The sequence below is a fragment of the Pleurodeles waltl genome, chromosome 2_2 (assembly GCF_031143425.1).
Source record: "Pleurodeles waltl isolate 20211129_DDA chromosome 2_2, aPleWal1.hap1.20221129, whole genome shotgun sequence".
NCBI classification, from domain to species: Eukaryota; Metazoa; Chordata; class Amphibia; order Caudata; family Salamandridae; genus Pleurodeles; species Pleurodeles waltl.
This window is the reverse complement of record NC_090439.1, coordinates 157844537-157861368: the sequence shown is the minus strand read 5'-3', so window position 1 is coordinate 157861368 and position 16832 is coordinate 157844537. Positions and strand designations below refer to the sequence as shown.

The 16832-nt window shown below is 43.3% G+C and overlaps 1 protein-coding gene across 1 annotated transcript in view; it reads left to right on the top strand.

Moving 5' to 3' along the window:
- NFX1 (nuclear transcription factor, X-box binding 1) overlaps positions 1-16832 on the top strand; it is a 1141187-nt gene that overhangs the window by 976082 nt on the left and 148273 nt on the right. The gene's annotated exons all lie outside the window — the stretch shown is intronic.

Below are 16832 nucleotides of genomic sequence, written 5' to 3'. Positions count from 1 at the left end.
GTCAGCCCTTGAGGTAACTGAGCCTCAGGAACTTGGGCCTTACACAGCAGATTTTAAAGTTGTAGGGAAGTGTTAACTGTGCCAGCACTTTCCCCCCCCTAGGACTCTATTGACTCCTGTGAAAAATTGCACTGTGTGAACTTTTGAAACTGAAAACTGTCACTTACTCGTAAACTGCTTTATCTGCAAAAACCAAACAAAGTACATTTGATACATATGCTTGATACCTATTTACAACTGTACTTACCTGCAATGAAGATCTTCTGGTTCTAGTAATAAATTAACAAAAAAAATATTTATGCTATATAAAAACAATTGGCCTGGAGTTAGTCATTGAGCGTGTGCCTTATTTATTGACTGTGTGTATAACAAATACTTTGCACTACCCTCTGATAAGCCTTACTGCTCAACCACACTACCACAAAAGAGAGCCATTAGTATTATCTACTTTCCTCTCTGTTAAGCCTCTGGAGAACCTCTGGACTCTATGCACACTATATCTCTTTTTTGTATATTATATACAGAGCTAGCTTCCTACACTAGGCCCGGGAGACCCTCTAGGCAAGATCTTTGCCAGGGGCAGAGGGCCCATCCAACTCTTGAAAGCCTGAGACAGCAAGCTACTGACCAGTAAAAGGGAGATGTAAGTGGCTCCCACAGGACCTATTGGGAGGATGGGCTCCTTTATACTGAGGCTAGACATCCCAAACCTGGTGCCACTAGGAGAGTGGTAGTGCCTCATCAGTACAGGGAGTTCTTGCTTACTTCGGCCCATGACATCCCACTAGTTGGGCATTTTGGCCAGGCCAAAACTTGGAGTAGGTTGGTGAACCACTTCTACTGGCCAAGCTTGTCCCAGAAAGTGAAGGCGTTTTGCAAATCCTGTGTCACCTGTGAGGCCAGCAGCAAGACAGGGGCCAACCAAAGCCCCCCTTAATTCCACTACTGGTGGTTGAGGTACCATTTGGAAGGCTAGGGGTCAACATTGTTCATCCCCTGGACCTTCTAACAGCATCAAGGAACTGATTTATAGTGGTGGTAGTGGATCATGCCACCAGGTACCCTGAAATTATTCCCCTTAAAACTGCCATTCCCCTGCAGTTGCCAGAACCATCATTAGTATCTTTACTAGGGTGGGCTTTGCTAAGGAAGTGGTTTCAGAGGTAGAAACTTCATGTCTTATTAACATGCAGTAGTCTGCTGGTGTGACATATAAGTTTGCAACCACATACCATCCCCAAACAAATAGTTCAGTTGAAAGGTTCAACAAAACCATGAAGGGGAAGATCTTGGGAATCCCCGAAAATTCAAGAGGATGCTCCAGGGCAAATGGAGTGGGCCCTACTCTATGCTTGAAGGAAATGGGAAGGTCACCTATCTGGTAGACCTTGGCAATCTCAGGAGCCCTCACAGGGTCATTCATATGAACCGCCTTAAACCCTACTATGAGAGGGTTGATGTGGTGATGCTGATGGTCACTGATGAGGGCTTGGAAGAAGAGAGTGAATCTGTCCACGACCTCCTCTCCCTCAACTCTGCAGATGGGTCTGTTGAAGGAGTGGTCTTGTCAGACACCCTCACTGCTGAACAGCAAGCTGACTGCAGACAAGTCCTGAGGCAGTATGCTGGACTCTTTTATTTGACCCCCCCGGTCAAGCCACCTGATGTGTTGCCCATGATGTGGACACTGGAGACAGCCTGTCTGTCAAAAGCAAAAACTACAGGCAGTCTGATCAAGTCACAGAAATCATTGGAACTGAAGTAAGCAAGATGCTGAAATTTGGAGTGATTGAGCCCTCTGAAAGCCCATTGGTCTTAGTTCCCAAACCTCATTCCAAGGGAGGTAAAGCAGAACTGAGGTTTTGTGGGGGCTTCATTGGCTTCAGTGCTGTCACTTAGACAGGTGCTCACCCCATTCCAAGGGCTGATTAATTAATTGACAGGCTGGGTGCAGCTAAGTTTCTTAGTACCTTTATTTTGACATCAGGGTATTGGCAGATTGGGCTTAGCCCAGGAGCCAAAGAGAAAACAGCATTCTTGACTCCAGATGGACACTACCAGTATACTGTGATTCCCTTTGGATTAAAGAATGTCTTTGCCACCTTCCAGGGGTTGATGAATAAAGTCCTAGCTGGGCTGGAGCCTTTTAGTGCAGCATTTCTATATGATATTGTTGTCTATAGCTCTACTTGGCAGGATCACTTGATCCACCTTGGGAGGGTCCTTGAGGCCATGCAGCAGACAGGCCTCACTATCAAGGCAAACAAGTGGCAGGGCACGGTACGGTTGTATACTTGAACCATTTGGTAGGTGGAGGCCAAGTACAACCCTTACAACCCAAGATCCAGGCAATTCTGGACTGGAAGCTCCAACAACACAGACCCAAGTTAGGGCATTCCTTGATTTAACTGGGTACTAAATAAGGTTTGTGAAGGGGTATGGCACGATTGTGGCACCCCTCACAGAACTCGCCTCCAGGAAAAAAACAAAGAAGGTTTACTGGACGGTTAGTTGACAAAGGCTTTAGATACCCTGATGGAGACTCTGTGTTCAGCACCCATTCTGAAGGCTCCAGATTATACAAAGCAGTTCATTGTGCAGACAAATGCCTGAACATGAGATACGAGTGATCCTATCCCTGACAAACAATGATGGCCATAACCAGCCTTTTGCTTTCATTAGCACAAGACTACTGCCCAGAGAAAAGTGTTGGGGTGCGGTTGAGAGGGAAGCTTTTGAAGAAGCTGAGACCATAATTGTTTGGTACTCACTTCATTGCTTAAACTGACCACAGGTGTCTCAGATGGCTGATGTAAATGAAGGGGGAAAATCCTGAACTGTTGAGATGGTTCATCTCTCTACAGGTTATGGACATTACAGTGGAGCACGAACTGGGAACTGACCATGCCAATGCAGATGCCCATTCCCTTTCATTTAGGGAGTGGTGTGTGTGTGTGTGTGTGTGTGTGTGTAGTAAAATGCCCTTTTTGACATGGTCACCCCCACTTTTTGCTCACTGGTACTGATATTTTTCGACTTGGATGCACTGGGTCCCTGCTAAATAGGTCCCTGGTACCAGCGCTCCTTCCCTAAAATCAAGTAACAATGTCTACCATTGACACACTCCTCTACCTGCTTAAGTCCTAGTAAGTGGTGCCTATGGGCCTATGGCAAGGGTAGAGGTGAGAGTCCCTAAGGGCTGCAGCAATTATTGAGCCGCCCTTAGGGACCCCCCTAAAAATAAAATTCTCACACAGCTGCCACTGCAGACTGCATGTCCTTGATCAAGCCAGGTGAAAACACAACATGGCACACCCATTGTGTGCCATGTTTTCGTCACTGCATCCGTGTATATGTAAATCACCCGTACAGCAGACCTTGGAGCCCTAAGACAGGGTGCATTATATTTGATGTGTGGTCATATCTGCACAAGCAGATATGCCCCTGTGATGCCCACACCCATTGCTGAGCATTGCAAGTGACCAGGGAAGCCATCTTAAGGTATGTGCTGGGCACTCCTCAACACGTGTGACAAAGTCACATAATGGCTTCACTAAACCCTATGGTTTTTGGTATCAAACACCTCATCTTATTACATCTAGGCTGATGCCAGCCTCAGATTTATTATGACATGCGCACAGAGGGCACTTTAGAGGTGCCTCCTGGACCCCATCAGTTTCAGTGTGTTGGCTGACTGATCTTGACCAGCCTGTCACCACAGGCAAGTTTCTGACCCCCTAGAGGTAAGAGCCCACACTCTGAGGTCAGAAATAAAGCCTGGTCCTGAGAGGGGTGTTGTCACCCACTCCAGCAGGATGGCTAGCAGATCTGCATACAAAGGTCAGGGTTTTCAATGGCCCTGCAGCCTTTGGTATGGAAACCCCCGGCTTTCCCAGACTTGGGTTTAGCGCCCTCGTCTTGAGGCCCATTTGGCACCAGAACAAGTGGGAAAATTAGCTATTTAAAAGGCACTTACCTCATCTGGGCTAGCCACACCCCTAAGGTGGGCTACCCAAGGTGGACTCTCGAGGAAGGATTCTACCATCTTGTTATGGGTTGGAACTAGGCCTTCTGGGGTAGGAATTTGCCCACTCCCCCACAAGAAGTGGTCATGTAACGGGTGTAGGTACACCAAGGGTAAGTAGCTCATTGGCTGCCACCCTACACACCCCAAAACACACCTAAATTGAGTGTTTAGGTGGCTCCCCAACACCAGAACACAGATACCCTGGACCCAAGAAGGAGGAGGACACTGAAGAGACTTGAAAAGCAAGAACTGTGGAGCAGCTACTGACATGGTCCCAAGCCTGCCAGGCTGCCTGCAGTCCTCGACAATTGCGCCAAAGATGACTCGTCCTGCAGCTGTTCTGCCTCCAGAAGCCTGGGTGGACTGCCTGCACTTCAAGAAGCACCAGGATCTCCTTGAACCTTGAGGACTCCAGACCGCCAAAAGCCTGACACCGGAAAGCATCACAGCACCCGTGCCCCCTTGCCCGACTCGAAGTGGGCTAACAGTGCCAGCATGGTCCCCATGCCCTCCAGGACACAAGCCCAATGTGAGTTCCACACCTGTAAACTACCCCTGGCTGCCTGCAGCCTCTATGTGTAGGTCCCCTTACCTGCCACTGTCTGCAGAGACAAAGACCCAACATCTTTGCAAAGGTGCCCCCTACCTACGTCCCTGAGCGTCGCAAGACCTGAGCCACTATGTTGGTTCACTCGGAGTGGCCCGAGTCCTCACCTGCAGCTTCTTGCCCCTGGACTATTTCTAATTGAAACCAATGGGGCACCCAATGTCGTAAAGCACCTCTGTGCCTGGATGCCCCACAGCTCCCTCAGGTGACCTGTTGGTGCTGCCTTTGGCACTGCAGCTTACTTACCTTAACTCCTAAAAGCCTCTATCAGATAGGCAAGGTACTTACCTTTGGTAATGCCTTATCTGGTAGAGACCATATCTAACTTCAAATTCCTTGCAGACCCACCCATCCTCCCCACTCTGCGAACGGATTTATAGAGGCAGGAACTCACTTTCATGGCTCTGGATTTGACACACCATTGATCAGTGTTCTTCATGGTTCTGCTGTTTTGGCGTGTAACGTCATGAAAAGAAACTGACGTTGGCACGCCTAGGTCACTCCTATATAAGAAACGCAATGGCATTTCCGGTGTGGATGATGCCGACAACTGACGCGGAGTTGATCGACACCACCTACTGACACGCAGGAGTACTGCTCACAAAAAATCTTTCGGATCCATACTGATGCCTCTGGAGAATTGAATCTGCAGCTAGATATACTCTCTACCAGGTAAGGCGTTATTGAAGGTAAGTAACTTATCGTTCAGGGCCAGTCGAGCCAAATAGTTACTTATCAAAAATATAATTACAGCCTTACCGCAGGTTCTAGATGTGCTCACTGGGTTTCCTGGTCAGAAGATCTATTTGCCTTTGACATCTGGAATCTTGCAGTGACTTATATCATGCATTCCCATTGGATGCCTTTGAACTAGAAGAAAAGCTCCTTTTGACCTTTATTACTAAGTTCTGCAAGAGAGGTCATATAAACATTGCTTCTAACTTGTTCACATATGGTTATGGTTCCTCCTGATGAATCTTGATATCAAATATTTTTAAACAAAAGGAAACACACTTGTGTTTTTCTAGTGCATAGAGTCTATTATTACATTCCTACAATTGTCAGTTGGGACAGTTACCTGTATATTTTCACTCTGTGGGCCTATACTTATTTGTTCAGTTGCTTGCATTTCTTTCCAAAGAGTCTAGAAGTATGTTTGGTTCATCAATCCATTATTTGTTTCCACATTGTGATAATGCAGAACCTTTATTTAGTGTTGAAGTTACCTAGTACAATTGTTTTATTTCCCTTATTGTTTTGAATATAATCCTCTGTCACTAAAATGTTTGAGTATTTGCATGTTTCAGACATTTAGATAGTTTAGAACCATTACATTCTGATTGCATTTCCATTCTTTCTTATTAGCTCTTTCAGTCAAGTTTCCCAGTTCAGGGCTACGAATGTTTTATCAGTGGCTTTTCATAACACCCAGTGAATGTCTAAATTAGCCATATGTAATTTTTTTAATTGAGCAAATTGTGTGTGTGTAATATATATATATATATGTGTGTGTGTGTGTGTGTGTGTGTATATATATATATATATATATATACATGTATATAAATATGTGTGATGGCATGTGTAGCTGTAGATACACATGCTTTGCATAAGTCTGCCATCTAGTGCTGGACTCAGAATGTTACAAGTATATATTTTTTTTTTAAAGAAGTTTTCGAGTCACATAATCGAGTTAATTCTTCTCTCGGTGATAGTGTGCTTGGGCATCGAGTCCTTTGTTAGATTGTTTTCTTTCTGCCGTTCGGAATTGTTTCCTCTCGCTCTGGTGGATTTCAGTTCGGTATTTCTGAACTTTTTTTCTACTTTTCTATAATATCGTCAGTATTGTTTTGATTGCGTTTTCCATCTATACTCGATCCGATTTAGACCATCGGGCGAATTCTCACCATTAAAGGGCCTCGCCCTTTTAGGGTCTACTTCAGTGTCGGGCTTATGGAATGAATTGCTTTTTTATCCTGTCCCCAGTGTCACACTAAAATCCCGTACACTGATCAACATTCCTTGTGCACTCTCTGTTTATCTCCAGATCAGCAAGAAGAAACTTGTGACTCCTTCAGATCATTTAGATCAGTGGTTCCCAACCTGTGGTCCGGGGACCCCTGGGGGTCCGTGAAGCCTTCTCAGGGGGTCCGCGAGTGCCTAGAAAATTAAACAATATTGACAAATTAGGTCCCCAGCTTCCAGTAATGACTCAGGCGGGGGTCCCTGGATTCTCATGATGATTCAGTGGGGGTCCCTGGGTTCCATTAATATTAAAGTGGGGGTCCACAGAAATCAAAAAGTTGGGAACCACTGATTTAGATCTAAAAAGACTTACCGGGACCATAGAGCTCATCGTCCTGAAATGGCACCCAAGTCCACAGAAGACACACCTGATATCTTTGGTGAAGAACACACACAGGAAGTAGTTTGACAAGGGGCACCATTTTCCATCCAAGACTCCGATCAGAACTCGGATGGTGATAGCCACTACATACCTCCAGCGCAGTAAGTGAGTACAACTGCCCTAGTGCACCATACTAAAATCTTTAAAAAATACTCCAGCACTAGTTGGTGGTCCTCCACTGCTTTCGGGTCATGGCTGGATCCAAAAAGTAAGTCCGGGTGACCAACCTTTGGGTTTGGCACAGAGAATAAAGCCTAAAGTGCATTTGGCATCGATCAAACAGACTCCAACAACAGTCTCAGAATCAAGCCGAAAACCAGACGGCACATCTTTGGAGCTGAAAAAATATACACTAGTTTTGGAGCCAATTTTTTTTTCAGTTCGGTCAAAGCACTCCACACATAAATCTTCAGATTCGAAAGACACGGGTAGCAAGCAAACCACCTCTACCCATGAATCATTGGACATGCAACCTATTTTAGAGGTGATGGATGCTAGACAGCGAACACTACACATTCAAAAGGACACAGGAAGAATAATTGCTTCCCCTCCAATATCCTTTAAGAGGAAATTGACTTTTAAAGACACTTTAAAGGATGTACCTCCATCAAAAAAGGTCTCCAAGGATAAAGAGCAGGAACAGACTACAAAACACAAACAGCCCTCACCACCACATTCTCCTGTTATTCCTTCTACACCACCATCACCCACGTATGAAGCACAGTTGATGACTTTAGTGATGACCAGCAGGACAAAGATCCTTGGGATACATATGATCCTGATCCCATTCTGCCAGATGATCCAGACTTATATCCTGCTAGACCTTCACCACCAGAAGACACTACTGCATACAATCCAGTAGCCAGAGCTGCTGCCTTTCATAATGTGCAGATGCATACAGATCAGATAGAACAAGATTTCCTTTTCGACACACTGGCATCTACACATAAACAATATCATTGTTTTCCAATGCTTCCAGGAATGCTTAGACATGCTTTGGATATTTTCCAGGAACCAGTAAAGGCCAGAATTATCACTCCTAGAGAGGATAAAAAATATAAAACTGCGCCCTCAGACCCAGTGTTTATAAAAATAAAAAAAGCAATTACCGCCTGACTCAGTTGTAGTTAGAGCAGAAAGAAAAAGGGCCATCAGTCAGTCCACAGGAGATGCTCCTCCTCCAGACAAATAAAGTAAAAACAATAGATGCAGCAGACTCTTTTAGCTAGGTATGATAGGGCCCACTAGAATGAGATGGAAGTAATCTTGCAGTACCTTTCTCCAGAACACCAAAAGAGGGAACAACAGATGGTAACTGAAGGGCAAGCAATATCAAATAAAAATGCTATAAGATCTGCTATGGATGCAGCTGAAAGAGCAGCCATGTCAATCAACACCAGTTTGATTATTAGAAGACATGCCTGGTTAAGATGTTCAGGGTTCAAACCTGAAATACAACAGGCTATGTTAAATATGCCCTTTGACAAACAACATCTATTTGGACCAGAAGTTGACACAACTATAGTTAAACTTTAAAATGATTCTGTAACAGTCAAAGCAATGGGTGCGTTATACACCATGCCCAGTAGAGGTACCTTTCGTAGACCAGTTTAGAGGGGTTTTCAAATCATCAGCTTCAGAAACAGCAACTTCCCAACGAAAACAATCCTCACAATTCTACACAAAAGGATCACTTAGAGGCTCATATAGATGATCCAACAATAGAAGAAGAGGTAAACCATCCACTTCCAGAGGTCACTCTCAATCAAATAAATAGTGACTTTCTCACCATTCCGACAGAGCACACATCTTCTGTGGGAGGAAGACAGGGAAAATTATATCCGCAATGTTACAACATCACTACAGATCAGTGGGTTTTGTCAATTATCCAACATGGTTACTGTCTAGAACTCATTTTCATGCCACCAAACATTCCTCCTCGTTCACACAAACTTACGCAGGAGCATCACACTCAATTAAAGCAAGAGGTACAATCACTACTGCTCAAAGGAGCCATAGAAATAGTACCTATATCCCAACAAGGATTCTGAGTATACTCACAATACTTCCTCATACCAAAGAAAGATGTTACTCAGACCAATCTTAGATCGCAAACCCCTAAATCTATACATACTGTCAGAACATTTCCATATGGTAACTCTACAGAACGCCATTCCCCTATTACAAAAACAGGATTACATGACAATATTGGACCTCAAGGATGCTTATTTCCCCATTCCCATACATCGAGCACATCAAAAATATCTAAGATTTGTTCTAGGTGGAAAGCACTACTGGTTCAAAGTGCTACCATTTGGGGTAACAACAGCACCAAGGCTGTTCACCAAATGTTTAGTGGTTGCTGCAGCATTCCTCAGGAGACAACACATACATGTCTTCCCATATCTCGACGACTGGTTTATAAAAGCCGGTACACTTCAAATTTGTCAACAACGTACTGAATACACCATAAACATCCTACTCAATCTAGGATTCACCATCAATTGCCAAAACTCTTACCTGCAACCATCACAGATACAACCACATTTAGGAGCAATTCTAAAGAATCAGGATTGGCAGACCCAAACCCAGTCAGCATTCAAGCATTTCACAATCTCATATCGCAACTACAATACAACCACACTTATACAGTAAAGTAAATGATGAAACTATTAGGGATGGATGGCTTCATGCATAGCAATAATACCCAATGCCTTACTCCACATGAGACCACTACAACAATGTCTCTCTCAACAATGGTCTAAGGCACACGGTCAAAATCAGGATTTAGTGTTGTTAGACCGCAAGTCTCACTGCTCTCTACATTGGTGGAATTCTACCAACCTTTCAAAAGGCGGCCCTTTCAGGACTGTGTGCCTCAGACCATAATCACAACAGATGCATCAGTGATAGGTTGGGGAGCTTATCTCAACAACCTCACTATACAAGGGGATTGGGGACTCAATCCAACAAACTTATCACATACACCACTTGGAATTATTAGCAGTATTCTTAGCACTCAAAGTTTTCCAGACACAAATCACACACAAAATAGTATTAATAAGGACAGACAATATGAGCACAATGTATTATCTGTAAAAACAGAGGGGAACACAGTAATTGCAATTGTCTGTTGTAGCACAGAGAATTTGGAAATGGGCAATTCACAATCACATTCAATTAGTGGCAGAGTATATCCCAGGGATACACAATCAACTAACGGACCTCTTAAGCAGAACCGAACAGCAAGTACACAAATGGGAGATTCACCCACAGTTGATTCAACAATACTTCCAAAGGTGGGGAACACCAGAAATATACCTTTTTGACACAAAAGAAAACTCAAAATGCCAAAGCTTTGCATCCAGGTACCCACACCCTCAATCCAGGGGCAGTGCTCTATGGATGAATTGGTCAGGGATATTTGCTTACGCTTTTCCACCTCCCCCACTAATTCCATTTCTGATCAAAAAGATGAAACAAACCTCATGCACCATGATGCTCATAGCTCCCATGTGGGTACATCAACATTGGTACACAACACTATTGGACCTGTCTGTAGTATCACATCACAAACTGTCAAACAAACCAGTCCTGTTGACTCAAAGGAGAGGTAAAATAAGACATCCAAATCCCAGTATAGTCAACCTGGCAATTTGGCTCCTGAAGTCATAGAGTTTGGTTACTTAAAACTTCCATCAGAATATATGGGTATTCTAAAAGAAGCACACAAACCCACAACTAGATAATGTTATGCAGCAAAATGGAAGATTTTTGTCTACTAATGTCAGCCTAAAAACATTGACCCACTTAAAGCATCAGTACAGAATACTGTTAGCTATTTGTTAAATTTACAAAAAGCTAATCTTGCATGTTCCTCCATTAGACTCCATTTAACAGCAATAGCTGCTTACCTCCAAAACAGACAACATACTTCCCTGTTTAGGATTCCTGTTATAAAGGCTTTTATGGAGGGTCTTCAAAGGGTTATTCCACCTAGAGCTATAACACCCACTGTGTGGAATCTTAATATTGTACTCACCAGATTTATGGGGCCACGTTTTTAACCCATGCATTCTTGCCCTCTTTATCATGGAAGGTTGCTTTTTTGGTAGGAATCACGTCTTTAAGGAGAGTTAGTGAAATTCAAACGTTTACCTAAGAGGAAACATTATTTCAAATTCACAAAAACAAAATAGTTCTTAGGACAGGCCCAAAATCCCTACCAAAGGTGCTTTCACCTTTTCATATCAGTCAGTTAGTGGAATTACCAGTTTTTTTTCCACAGCCAGATTCAGTTGCTGAAAGTGAAAGAGCTCTTCACACACTTAATGTTAAAAGAGCTCTCATGTACCATATAGACAGAACAAAAGATTTCAGAAAATCCAAGCAATTCTTGGTGGCATTTCAACAACTTGACAAAGGTAATCCCATTTCAAAAAAAGGATTAGCATGCTGGATAGTCAAATGTATACAAACTTACTATCTTAAAGCTAAAAGACAGTTGCCTGTAACTCCTAAAGCTCATCTCACTAGGAAGAAAGGGAGGCTTCAATGGCATTCTTAGGCAATATACCAGTGGCAGACATATTTAAAGCGGCCACATAGTCTACACCACACACGTTTACTAAATATTACTGTGTGGATGTATTATCTCGGCAACAAGCAAATGCTGGACAGGCAGTGCTTAGAACACTATTGCAACCCACTAAAACTCTAAAAGGCTAGCCAGTGCTTATTTTCAGGAGGGGGCTGCTTTACAGTCTCTGCAAAGCATGTGTATCTACAGCTACACATGCCATCAAACAGAAAATGTTACTTACCCAGTAGACACCTGTTCGTGGCATGTAGTGCTGTAGATTCAGATGCACCCTTTCTCCTCCCCGGAAGTCTGTGGCCGTTGTGATATTATTATATATTGTAAATATGTATATACATTGCATGAACGTCTCATTTATTTTATATGTACATATACACTTGTACACTATTTACTTTACCCTCCTGCGGGACAACAATCTAACAAAGGACTGGATAACCATGTGCATTATCACCGAGAGGAAGAGTCACTCGATCTTGTGACTCGAAAAGCTTCTTAGAAGAAAAATAACTTGTAACACTCTGAGCCCAACAGTAGATGGTGGACTTATGAAAAGCATATGAATCTACAACACGGCATGCCACGAACAGATGTCTACTGGGTAAGTAACATTTTCCATGTACATATATGTGTGTGTGTGTGTGTGTGTGTGTGTATATATATATATATATATATGTGTGTGTGTGTATAGGTATATATATATATATATATATACATACATACGTATATACATATATACCTATACACACACACACTTGCATTTCAAATTCATGCATGCTTTCAGGAAGACATTAACTTGGGTGGATATTTTTTGTGATTCTTTGGTAATGACTGACTTGCTCTTGTCCTCTAAATTTGATTTTCTTACATAAAGTTGATATGTATTCTAATACCTAGTCCTTATAAGTTGTTTTGCTGTCCTTCCCAAATAATCAGCACAGCATAGTTAATTTTTTAACTGTCAAAGTGTTAATAAAATGACCCCAAGTCTCATCTTGAAGACCTGTCTCAATCTCTTACAAAGTTGCATTAAGCTTGTCTATGCATTGATATGGAAGAATTTATTTTTCTTTAATCAGTAATATCTGTTCCAAGGTTGTCAGAGTGTTTTTCATCATATCTTCTAAGCCGAAATTGTTGTCACATTCTCAAACATAAGAGAAACTTCCAGGTTAGACAGTCTGTGATCACATTTATTTGGAAAAAATCTGAATACCTTATCTGTCTAGCAACGAACAGGGTGAGAAACGGCTTACAATTACCTTAGTAAAAAAGATATTCTCTAGCGAAGTAAATAAGGAGTAAAAGATTGAAGTCCCTTCCCTAAGATATGTGTTACTGTTATGCCTTCAGTAGGAACAAATTGAAGCCAGGATCCAAGCATTTGCAAACTTCATTAGGAAACAAATCTATAATTATTTTTGTAGGAATTTAGGTCCACCTCCGAGGTGGAGTGTATTGGGCACCACTATTCAATGTTCATGGATGGATATGAGAGCTAGTGTGACAGAAATGTTAATGTTCATGGCATATGTGGCTGTAAATACACATGCTGCACATACTCCTGCCATCTACTGCAAAATCTTTTGAGTCATGTAGTAAAGTGACTCCTCCTCTCGGTGATAATGCGCATGGGCATCAACTCCATTGTTCGTTTTCTAGCCGCAGTCGGGTCCTGGCATGTGCTCCAGGTTGACACCATCGCAGTGGTCTTTTCGGTTCACGGTACCTTCACAAGTATAGATTTCATTCACCTTTCTGTTTCCCTTGCATATCGCCATTCCACTGGATTTTGATGAAGCCGGGTCTGTATTAACTGCAGTCCCTCCAGGGCCTCTCCTTCGGGGCCCCTCCCGTCTCCATCTCGTCTCTCAGGAATGTCCCTCCGGTGATGGAATGGACACCTTTTTGTTATTGTCCTCACTGCCATGCGAAGTACCCCCAGACCGACTTACATCCAGTCTGCAATCTCTGCCTGTCTCCGTAACACAGCAAGGCCAACTGTGACGCTTGTTGCTCCTTCCGATCCATGAAAACTCTTTGTGACCGTCGCACCTTTCGGCTCGAGATGTTGCAGAGGAGCATAGAAGAAACACCCAATCTTTCGGTCTTGGCGATGCAGAGGTAGAACAATCTCAGCCATCGCCTGCAGAGGAAGAGGCTTTCTCCAGCGAGAACAACTTCGGATGCGATCTGGAGATGGAAATCCTTCCCCGACTCTACAATCTGGGAGTACAAGGGTCTGATTGGGAAGGTAGGCGGTTGGGCGTTGGGCCGGTGCCTCAGGGTCACCTGTGGGCCCTTGTTTTTAAGGACCTCGGTCAACCAGCCCACAAACCTTCACTGTCTTCCAGGCGCAGCCAGGACACTGTAGTGTGGGTACAGAACAGACCCTCAGAAGTAGTGTCCCACTTCCCTGCTGTGCTGTCAAACTGGGGCGGGGAACAAGGAGAGAATAGCAGCCTCCTAATGGGCAGGTGCTATCGGCTTTGGGCCATTTTCATGGCAGTCACACCCTCCCCCCCACCGAGCCAGGCTGGGGGACAGGTGTTGCTCTGGACCTTGGGCTATCCATATATTGACACCCATGTGTCAGTTGCGCCCCAGCAGCAGTGTTTTTGCCCTGACCCATCCGTGCCAGGCCACTACATTCAGGCTATGGTGGGTGGGGGCAGAAGGGAGAATGGAGGGGCCTCGCTGGGGGCCAGGTGTTGTCACCTCATCCTCAGTGTCTTTTAGACCTTGGTGGAGGGGAGTTTGATTTTGCATAGGTCTTGCTTTAAGGCCACCTTTCCAAAAGAGGAAAAAATAGAGGATGTATATAAGAATTCCCAGCATCAGCTCAGCGTCCTGTTATGTTGGGCAAATCACTTAATCTCCCAAGTCCTAAAATAAAAAAATGAATTTGAAATGGGGGAATTTAACTGGAGCGCAGGTAAATCACTCCAATGCCTTTGGGCCGAGCTCACTATATAAAACTACACAAACGCAAACTATCCATCTAGATTCTTCAAAGGCCCAATCATGATATTTAAAGAGGACTTATAAACATCCACATTCATTTTTAACAAGGCTTTTCTGCCTTTGTCTGGTTTATCCATCAGTCATGGATGTTTACGGCAGCTTTAGTACACATTTTCATACCAGCCTGGACACTAAAATACAGATCAGCAGGTGAAACTACGGCCAGGTGGCAACCCTAGCTAGATAAGGTTGTGTGGCCCTTGGGCCATTTTATTTCACCTCTCCAGTCTGGCCAAACTGCAGTATTCTAGTTTTCACCAATGTTACCATCTTTATAACATTTAAAATAATGAACGTAATAAACTTTTCCCAAAAATGGAATGAGGCTAACCAAATGGCATCCATGAAAGGAATGATCCAGGGAAGTGGAGCCACTTTGTTGGGATTTCCCAGGCCTAATTGTGATCCCAGCCCAACCCTGGGGAGTATGGTATCCCCTCTCCACTGACCCACCATGCTGAACAACCTTCACTTAAAAAACATGCAGCCTCTTTGGAACAGCAAACAAACGTTCAGGGTCTGACACTGCCTTCCAGCAATGTTAGGCACTGACCAAGTGGTTCAGCTGCTCCACCCAGTTCCAGCTCGGCACAGAAAAATCTTTTCAAGCAGGGTGCTTCGGCTCCAGCATCTTTGGTGTCCGGCCACCCCTTTGCGCCGAGCCAATGACATCGGCTCCAACCACTTCAACACTGAGTGGACTTTCGGCAACAAGATGGTAAGAAACTATGGATCCAAATATTTCAAAGCTGTCTTCAATAACAGATTTTGGTGCACCAGCAAAGCCCATCCTCCATTGACTGCAAGAACAGCTGGACTCCAGACAAAAAAACAAATTGTCATACATCGTCATGTGGGCTGCATCCTTGCTCACCTCCTAATGCTCTAGGGCATGCTTAGCCATACCACAGACACCTTAAATACCCTATTACAGCTAGGGTTTTAATGCCCAGAGTGGACAAAAAGTACAAGGCCTCCCCATCTGACCCTATATATATATTCAGGGTCAACTTCCACCAGACTCCTTAGTAGCAGCTACCTGATTTACACCACACACTTTCACTAAACACTACTGTGTGGATATTCTAGCATGCCATTAAGCAAACGTGGTTCAGGCAGTGCTACATAAACTTTTTGCTTTTCCAAACAACTGCAACACCCACAGGGTAGGCACTTCTTGTGGAGAGGACTGCTTTACAGTGAATGCACAGCATATGTATCTAAAGCCACACATGCCTCGAACTGAAAATGTTACTTACCCTGTAAGTATCGGTTTGTGGGATGTGTTCTGTAGAATCACATGCCCCCATCCTCATCGCCAGATACCTATGTCCGACGCAATTTTCTCCAGTTATATCTTTTTCCTCTTATGCTTGGACATCTCTTCTTATAACTTTATTTCACACTCTCTTACCAGCTGTAAGAGAAAACAATCTAACAATGGAGTCAATACCTGTGTACATTATCACCTAGAGGAAGAGTATCCTCTACCTTGTGACTCGAAAGACTTCTCACTAGATGATGGAAGGAGTATGCACAGCATGTGAATCTACAGCACTGCATTCTACGAACAGATGCTCACAGAGTAAGTAACATTTTCCTTTTCGTTTTAATCACAGTGAGACTTAAATTGTGTTTGTTTCATTGATTGGCTGGGTATGTCCTCTAACGCATTCATAGTATGCAGTATAACTGCTTATACTTTGTATCCTGGGAAGTCTTAAGTATGTCATTTTTGGAGAGGAATTTTTTATATGACAGCCTTGATCTGTATGATATATCTAAGTAAATAAACGAATACAAGCACAGAAAAACAAATATTTAAAGTACAAAACAACATTTATAAAACATTATTTAACAATTATATAGACATGTTTTCGTGTTGTCTCCTTTTTTAAAAATCTAGAAAAATGTGTTTCATTTTTAACAAATGTAATAACACCACAAAAATAGGTAGAATTTAATATCAGATCCTTTCTTGATATCTACACACGGCCCTCCATTGATCTCAGTTCTGTAAGGGCAGAACAGACAGCTTCACCACTGTTACTTGCTGTCACTATTATACTTCAGAGAGAACAAGAAAGCTTCACCCCTGTGATTTGCTGTTGCATTTGGACTTTAGGAAGAAAATAAGTTGGGTAGTACTTAGGAGTATTCTCAAGTTTTAAAA